The sequence below is a fragment of the Triticum dicoccoides genome, chromosome 2B (assembly GCF_002162155.2).
Source record: "Triticum dicoccoides isolate Atlit2015 ecotype Zavitan chromosome 2B, WEW_v2.0, whole genome shotgun sequence".
In the NCBI taxonomy this organism is placed as follows: Eukaryota; Viridiplantae; Streptophyta; class Magnoliopsida; order Poales; family Poaceae; genus Triticum; species Triticum dicoccoides.
In genome coordinates this window covers 584,798,121-584,806,875 of record NC_041383.1, presented here as the reverse complement: position 1 = coordinate 584,806,875, position 8,755 = coordinate 584,798,121, and the positions used below count along the sequence as shown (strand labels likewise).

Here is an 8,755-nt window from a genome sequence, read left to right as displayed (position 1 = left end):
GGGTGTGTGGTACGTCGGTGGAGAAGAAGGTTAGGGAAGGAGAAGCTCCGGTGCAGGATTCGGCTTGGTGAAGGCGGGCCAGCGCGAGGGCCAGGTCGATTGAGGCGGAGGAAGGCATGCACGGGAGGAGGGAGAAGGTGAGTTCGTGGGTCGTGGCCTCGTGGGGCACAGCAACACGGGCAAAGAAAGCGGACCGTCCAACACCTGGAGGCCGCAATCGATTTGGATCGGATGGCATGAAAAGGTGTGTGCTCGGTAGCTCTAAAAAGCACAGCTGCACTTTTTAGAATTCAGGAAAAAAAAATCTTTGTTCTAAAATGAAAAGTTGGGTGACCTTCTCTCCTTTGCCTCCTCATCAGACGGGGAGGCCGGAGGTGGAGAAGAGCGAGCAAAGAGCCGGAGGCACACCATCGCAGGCTCGTCGTGAGTGTTATCCATTGCCTTTCCGCACACGGATTGAGCCAGTACTTCAGTGGTTGCCAAGGTTCGACGTGCTTCAACAGCTGCCTCTCCGCAGGCGTACCCGGAGCAGCAATGCACTTTGCCTGGCCGGCAGGTTGGTGCCCGGTGCAAGCCCAACGAGAGAGCGACCTTTGGTCAGAAGGGGCCTGCAGGAGTAATCAGGTTTCTGGAGTGTGCCCGCGGAGGGTTTCCGTGAGAAAGAACTGATCTTCACCATGTATGCGGGTGCAAGGTGTTCGATGAAATGCGTGAGTGGACACTTAATGTTCTCAACGGCAGGGAGTCATCCATCGTGTTTGTGATCTTGTACCGTTGCACGCTTTGACCGGTTTTGCTATGCATATAGCAATCATCTTCTTCAAGGTAGGGTTAGCTTTGAGCCTTGTGACTTTTTGTTCGAAAGAATATATGGTGGAATCTGGAGACTGATATTTCGTTGCTTCCTTGGGAGGTGTTGCGTGGCAAACGAAGCAAGTGCAGCTGCAGAGTTGGGTCCCTCTGGCAGGCTACAAGCGTGACCATCGAAGGGAAGTCAATCAGGTATGAGCTAACTGTACTGATATTTGGGTTTAAGCACTTACAGGATATATACTCTATGAATACATGGTGAGCACAATATATAGCTTTATACTGTTCGGTTTGTATGTACAGAATAAAGATAGGCTTTTACAACAGTCACTTATCTATGAATCTGAACGTAGTATAAGTGTAATTAAGAGATTGGTATTTACATCATGAACATAATGTAATACAGATAGGCTAATACAAAGCCACTTATTTATGAATCTGAACGTATAAATGTAATTAATATGCACATAGATTGACATCATTGCTGTTCATGATGCACCTATTGCAGAGGATCTTCACAGGCAGAGGATCCTAGACCGCCCAAGAGGTTTTGACTGAGGAAGCAAATATTATTGCTTATGCTTGAGTGTGGCAGATGAAATTAAAAGTAATGCAGAACATTCCTCATACTCTGAGGTAAACATAACATATCAGCAATGCGTGTTGTATCATCATGTTGCAGTGATTGTGCTAGTCTTTGTCTTGGATGGGAATGAAATACTTGCTCTCCATTATGTCCTTGCCACTCCATTCTAGCTTTTCCCACCAGGCATATGATCCACAAATCCTATTTAACCTCTGGTAATCATATGTCTGACCCAATGGAATTGTTTTCAGATTCGGGCAGTCCTCCACCCTAATACTTTCAAGACAAGGAAAGTCTCTTGGGATGCATACCCTTTTCAGCTTTGGTAGGTCAGTCAGTACCAATGATCTCAGTTTTGGGAAGTCTACCTGGTGCTCTGTTCCATTGATCCGCCCACTCTTGGTCATATTCTGGTAATATTTGGCATATTCATTCCATGCGTCATCTACCATACCATGTATCTCTTGTTCTTCAGAGAAACCATTTTTTCTCCTGCATCTCTGAGTACTACCCTGTTCAATTCCCGTACTCTTGCTTTCCGCCTCGTCGGTTGTTTCTTCAACAACTTGCTCTAATTCATGACAGTGATAGATAGAAAGCTTCTCAAGTGCCTCCAGCTTCAGAACCCAGGTAACATCGTGCAATTTTTGGAGTGGGAGATTGTAATTTCTAGGAGGTTCCGAAAGTGATGAGGCGAAGATCCAATAAGAACTGTTTCTAGAGCAGGAAGTTCAGCAAGGGTAAGCACTTGCAGACAAGATCTTCGCTTGTCAGAGTCAGCAATAAGCTGTTTCAAGTCAGGACATGATTCAACATAGAGCTCTCCAAGTTGCACCATATGTGTGAAGTCTGATATTTGGATCGACTGCATTTGATCGCAGTGTTTGAGGCTAAGGCGCTGTGTCGACTTTGCCAGCGGATGTGTCTTGGTCAACTTCTTTAGCACATCCTCGGCATAAATTGTGATACCAAGGAACTCGAGTTCCTTTAGAGAATCAATGTTCAGATCATTGACATCACGAATCCCATAGTTGCTTCGGAAGAGGTTTAGGACCCTTAGCTTGTGTAGCTTGGAACAATTGTCAAATGTCTCTTTAAGGGCCTTGGTAACACTTAAATCTAAATGGGTTAGTTCTTTGAGCGCCCAAAACTCCTCAGGAAGCCTCTCAATGCATGTGTGGGACAAATTGAGATACTTAAGCTTGGACAATGTTTCACAGGGTGGAAGAGTTGTGATGCTGGTGTGTGAAAGATCAAGGACCCTCAAGGAAGGCATGAATTTAAAGATTGTTGGACTGAGCCTTTCCAAATTAGGATTATGCTGAACTAGCAAAGTTACTAGATCCCTGCACTCATGTGAGATACAAAGGTCCCTTATGTCATTAAACATGAGCGATATCCTTCTAGCTGTTTGCCACTCTCTCTGATGGAGCCCTCTCCAAACTCATTCCAGCCTTCACAATAATATTTTCCCGCACTGCAAGGGAAATCCCCAGATGACGAATAATGTGGTGCATTTTGACCTCCGAAGAGTCAGATTTGCAACTCTCTAACAAGCATGCTGACAACAGGCTACGGATTATACGATGGCCTTTCTTGGGGTCCTGAGGTATCAACCCATCTGCCATCCAGTACTCCACAAGCTTATCTTTTCTGATTGAACCATATTCTGGAAAAAGGGTGCAGTACAGGAAACACCGTTGTTGTTGCTTGATCAACTTATCGTAACTGTATTTCAATTTATGGAACATTTCTGGTACTCCATGCAAGTCCTTTATGTCATCCTTGGTTGCTTGCACCGCCAGGCTCCAATCCTCGGGTTCTGTTAGTCCGGCAACGGCCCTCCCTATTACCTTGAGTGCAAGTGGCAAACCACCACAGCTCTGCACAATTGCTTCAGCATGCTCTCGTACAACATTAGGGGCAGGAGACTCAATGGCTGCAATGGCCTTAGTGCTCAAATTGTTTTGGAAGAGCTCCCACGCTGACTCCTTCTCTAGGTACTCCATCTTGATCAAACTCTGGTGTGCTCCCATTTGATAGCAAACATCCTCATCACGTGAGGTAAGAATCAACTTGCTTTTGATTTCAGAATCTGGGGTTGGGATCCCGACATCTTCTAATTTGAATTTGTTCCGGACATCATCCAGTAAAATGATAAATTTCTTTCTTCCCAGTGCTTTTGCCAAGAATCTGGCACGAGTTTGCACTGTCTCTGTGTCATTCCAAGGCAAGCCAAGGCGGTCTGTAATCATGCGCTGGATGGCTGCTATATTTAGATTTCCAGAATTGGACACTTCAATCATGATTACTACCTAAGGAAGTCAATTGAATCAGTAGAAATATAAGGATCCAGTAAACATGTATGGAAACAAATAAGTTGTGGATCCACATAAAGTCAATCTTCTGACTTGTGAGTAATTTATCAAGTGTAGGTAAAAAAAAATTGTTGCAGTGGGAGTATAAGTAAGTTAATCATTCTATGACTGCTAAACGCTCCAAAAATCAAATCAAATTGATAGGTTGCCTAGTGACGTGCTTATGCTCTCATTCCTGTTCACATTGTGAGAGAATGTTCACTCATATTTTTCTTGTTCATTGCCGGACTGATGTAAAAGCCCACTTATTAACAAAATAACTGGGACATACTAATATGAGCAAGGGAGATGTTCTGCTTATGTTGATTCCAATCTATCTGAGCAAGGGAAGCAGTTCTATCCTTTATTCAATTATAACTAATAGTAACTTCAGAAATATGCACGCGAGAAATGCAGCCAGGCAAGGTAAAACATTGTGAATTTTTTACTCTGTGATATCAGAGAATGTACACTAATCCAAATTTCTGGGAAAGAAAGACATAGTTAAATTTGTGGGGTTCTGGAAAAAGGGTGTTTTTTTTCACTTTGTATTTTTTGCTGTATACATTCAATGTTTTCAGAACACGTGTTTAAATTCAAATTACTCAGAAAAATGTCTTCCTTTTATCTAATTAATGCCACTGTAAACAAAGGATCAATACTACCTTTTATTTCTACGAAAACCATACAAATTATAACTAATGCATATGTAGAGAAATGAAAATAAGTTATTTATCTTGGTTGCAAAATATTTGGAGAAATATATAATATCCATCAGATGAAACTGCAGTGTATCTTTAAGTGGTTAGATGTATATCTTTAAGTGGTTAGATGTATGCACATAATTAGTGAACTGAGAAATATGATGTTGTAGGGATTTATAGCAAATGCACACACACTTCTGGACAAAAGCTCGATTTGTACACTTGTACTTGAAGTTTAGTCGAAAACATTTTAAATGGAAGGTTTTATATTAATTCCAATCTACTGTAAAGAAATAGACTCAAAGGCGTACATTAACTTTTGTTACTGTGTTAAGTTTCTCTGGAAGCATATAACAAATCTCATCTAAATGTTCATCTAGGCAACGCATCATAGTTATGTACCTGGTAATCGGTGCCCCACTCCTTGAGTTCATTGTTGAAGGTGTTGAGGAGGGTTGTTTTCCCAACCCCTCCTGGCCCCCAAATTCCAATGATGCCCACATTGCTGCTGTTGAAAAATTCCCAGAGATTCTTCAGCACAGGCTTGATGCCAAGGGCTTCTATCCTTGGTTGATCCTCAACCAAAGCTGGCAAAGGCTTGCTTCCGAATACCTTGAATTGATTCCCTTCCTCGATTAGCCCACGAAGATCCTCCAGAATCTCAAGAACACGCTTGCCAAGACGATAGCGTTTCCCAAGGCTTAGGGAGGAGCTACAGAAGCAAGAGTATTGCATGAGTTGGTCACACTCTTGTTCGATGGCATCAATTGGGACGAGGACTCCATCGACCCTGCTCAGCCATAATTCGACTCGAGGATCGCACTTGTTGAGCTGGTTGGTTTCAAGGCTAACTTGTTCTTGAACCACCTTCTCTACAGCTTGTAGGTCTTCAATGGCTTTCGTAAGGGCTCTCCGGTTGCGCTTGATGCAAACGAAAGATGAGAAACGTCTTGCAGTAGCTGCTGGCGCCCCTGTGTTATTGATGAAGCCACACACAGGCTGCAGGGCTGCACAAATCATCATGCTAGGATCAGCCATGTAAATGGGGGTGTTCTGTGAGGAATTATATGGATATCAGGATTCAGCTCAATAGTTCAAGCAAGGAAAAGAAGAGCTATGGAACATATAGTACAAAACTCTCTTTCTCTCTCTTGTACTTCCACAAACTTCCTATTTTCTCTCTATCTCAATCCAGTTTGGACACTTCCTATTTAAGAGGGCTAAGCTATGACGGGGCATAATGTAGAAAAGACCGTCCCGTGCAGCTTCCTGGAATCTACATACTGGCTTTGGATTAGAACGGAGCACAGGGGCTGGTTCTTTGAAGGTACATGATGGCCCCTTCGTCAACTAATAGCAGCCTGTAAGCTTCCAAATTTCTGGTGTTTATGTATAGTCTTCGAAAAAATGCTTTAAAACGTTGCTAGAGTATCAATACATTAGGTCAACAGAAGATGCTACTTCTCACATCAGACAGAGATGGCATGTACACGCATCATGCCTGCTGCTTTATTGATAAAAAATTTGATGGTTAGGTTAGAGCGTAGACAACGATTTGACTTTTCCAACAATAAACATTACTAAATACTAGTACTATTTCTTTTATCTGAGGGTATATGCTCATGTGATCCGACTATTCCTTTAGTGAATCTAGTCATGTGCTTGCTTGTGGCTTATCATGTATCTTTGCCAGCTAAGACATGCGGACAATAGGATCAGTCAGACCTGACTGGATCACCCTTGTAAGTTGAAGATTGCAAGATAACAAGTGTTATCAGGAAATTTTCTCCACCTTAACCAGTTGATATTATTCCTAATCCTAGCTGAGTAGATGTATTTACTTCGTGTGAAAGTTACACTTCTTTTTTCTATTTTTCCTAATCCTAGCCGACATAAGGTTTGGCATATCGCCTGTTACAACTCCAGCTAAGCGGGGCTGGTACTTCGTGAGCAAGTCACACATTTCTTTTCTGTAATAGTTAGGGTATGCTTAGTTGACTTGCCTACAGCAGTATTAGGTGATAACGACTACTCCCTCCGTTCCTAAATAATTTTTTTTTGAGATTCCAAATGGACTACCACATACGGATGTATATAGACATATTTTAGAGTGTAGATTCACTCATTTTGCTCCGTATGTAGTCACTTGTTGAAATCTCTAGAAAGACAAATATTTAGGACTGGAGGGAGTAGATCTATAAGCAATTGGGTTCCTACACGCTACTCCCTCTGTAAACTAATATAAGAGCATTTAGATTACTAAAGTAGTGATCTAAACGCTCTTATATTTGTTTACAGAGGGAGTACCTTTTAGTGAAAACTGTTGCTGACTTTCCATATGAGTTTCCGAGAACAGCGCACCAGCAGATTGGGATATAGATCACGAGGTTTATCCACTGGTCCAGTCAGTGTATCATCACACATTTATCTCCCTGGTTAGCTTCCAAAAGGCTCGAACCATTCAGATACACATAATCTTGATTATATTTATTGAATACCTTCTGTAGCGGATAGCCCAACCAAAGTCAAAATGCAATTTCTTGTCACAGAGTTTTTTTTTAATCTCCATCTGACATCGCTTGGTAATAGTTTCTGTATATTTTTGTCCTGGACACAGCTCACATGAACAAGATGAGGAGAAGACCAAGTCCCGTATCTGCTACGTTGTTCAATAGTGCTGCTGGTAAGATACCATGACAAGCTACATAATGTTTTGGGCACTCACGGCTCACCTCTATATGGGATTTTCAACAGTGCTGATACAGTTTGGTGGTTGGGACTCACGGCTCACCTCTATATGGGATTTTCGGCCGCGTGAAGCTTTTTTGTACGTGAAGAGAGTGACTGAGTAAGAGAATATGATCCAGTCGCAACTCGCGACCAGACGAAACCTTTCTTGAATTTGCTAACCCTCAGTTGCTTCAAAATTCAAATCGTGCCCGTCGATTTCATGAGCAGAGAGAGTAGCGTTCAAGGCCGAAGATAGGGATGATGCGGTTGCCCACAGTGTTCCGCTACTTCGGCAGCGGCAGCGGTGCACGGTATGCTTGAAGATCACAACAAATTTGGAAAAATGTTTACAAATTATTTAAATAAGTCCTTTTTTTCAAAAAAATTTGTTCATGACTGTTTTTTTAATATTCCCGGATTTAAAAAGTTTAAAATTTCAAAGAATATTCATGAATTTAGATTTTTTTAAATGAATCTAGATTTTTTTCATGAATTTTAAAATGTTCATGCATTTAAAAATATTCACAAATGTATTTTAAAAAACAATATTTTAAAATGGAAAATAAAAAATAAAAAGGAAAAAAGATACAAGGAAAAAATAGAAAAATGAAACCGAACAAAACAAGTCGAAAACCCCGGAGATACCCGACCCAAAAACCCAGGGCTCGCCGAATTTATTTCTATCCACACAGAAGCTAGTTAGGATGTAAACAACTAGAATTGTCAAAAACATTGGTTCAAGATTTAGGAAGAAGCTATGTGAAGATTCAATTCTTAGGATTCCGAAAGAGTCGGCCAAAAGAACTGGGCCTAATTCCTATCCAGAACAAACTGCGGCAAAGTTATTTTTGTAGGAGAGTAATTCATATCCAGAACAAACTCCGGCAAAGTTATGTATAGGAACTCCAACTCGTATGTAGTCGAGACCTGACGCGTGTGAATGAATACGTCCGGTATACGATTCAAAACAAGTAAATTTTCCTACGCCCCGCCCGATGGGGTGCCCAACAAACGAACAGCCCCCGTCCCCCGTGCCGCTCCCGCGAGCGGCCCGGGCGGATCCCTAATCCCCGCCGCCGCCACCCTGCTCCCCCCTCCCCTCCCTCGCCGCTGCCAGCGGACGCCGCCGGGCAAAACCCATGCGCACGTCGGCGGCGGCGGGGTCCTCTCCCCTTCCCTCGAGGCACTCCGGCGGCGCGGGACGCCTTCCTCTTGGTCAGGCGACTCGGCGGCGGCGCGCGTCCGGCTGGCGCCGGCGTGGCCTGGCGGTGCTGGTTGGAGCGGTGCGCGGCTCTGGGTGGCGCGGTCTGGCGTGGTCCGGCCGGATTTGGCGGCCACGGTCGGCGGCGCGCGGAGGGTGGTGCTGGGCGCTGCTCGGGGGGTTGCGACGCGGGCCGGCGGGCTGCGGTCGGTCCTCTGGGAGCTGGCGGAGCTGGGACTGGTGGTTGCCGCGGCGTCTCGCTCCCGTCTCGCTGTTGGCTTGTCACAGGTCGGTGGCGCTGGCTGGCGGCGCCCGGAGCGCGGATCTCGGCCCGGATCTGGCGCGCGTCGGTGCTGGCCGGCATCCT

At 44.0% G+C, this 8,755-nt stretch overlaps 1 long non-coding RNA gene and 1 pseudogene across 1 annotated transcript; one reads left to right on the top strand and one right to left on the bottom strand.

Moving 5' to 3' along the window:
* The first annotated feature begins 375 nt into the window (after positions 1-375).
* On the top strand, positions 376-1,403 carry LOC119365016. Its single transcript, XR_005175274.1, has 3 exons — positions 376-825; positions 914-1,002; positions 1,319-1,403. It is a non-coding gene; the product is annotated as an uncharacterized LOC119365016 (long non-coding RNA).
* LOC119365015 lies at positions 1,132-5,888 on the bottom strand (annotated as a pseudogene).
* Between the last annotated feature and the right edge of the window lie 2,867 nt (positions 5,889-8,755).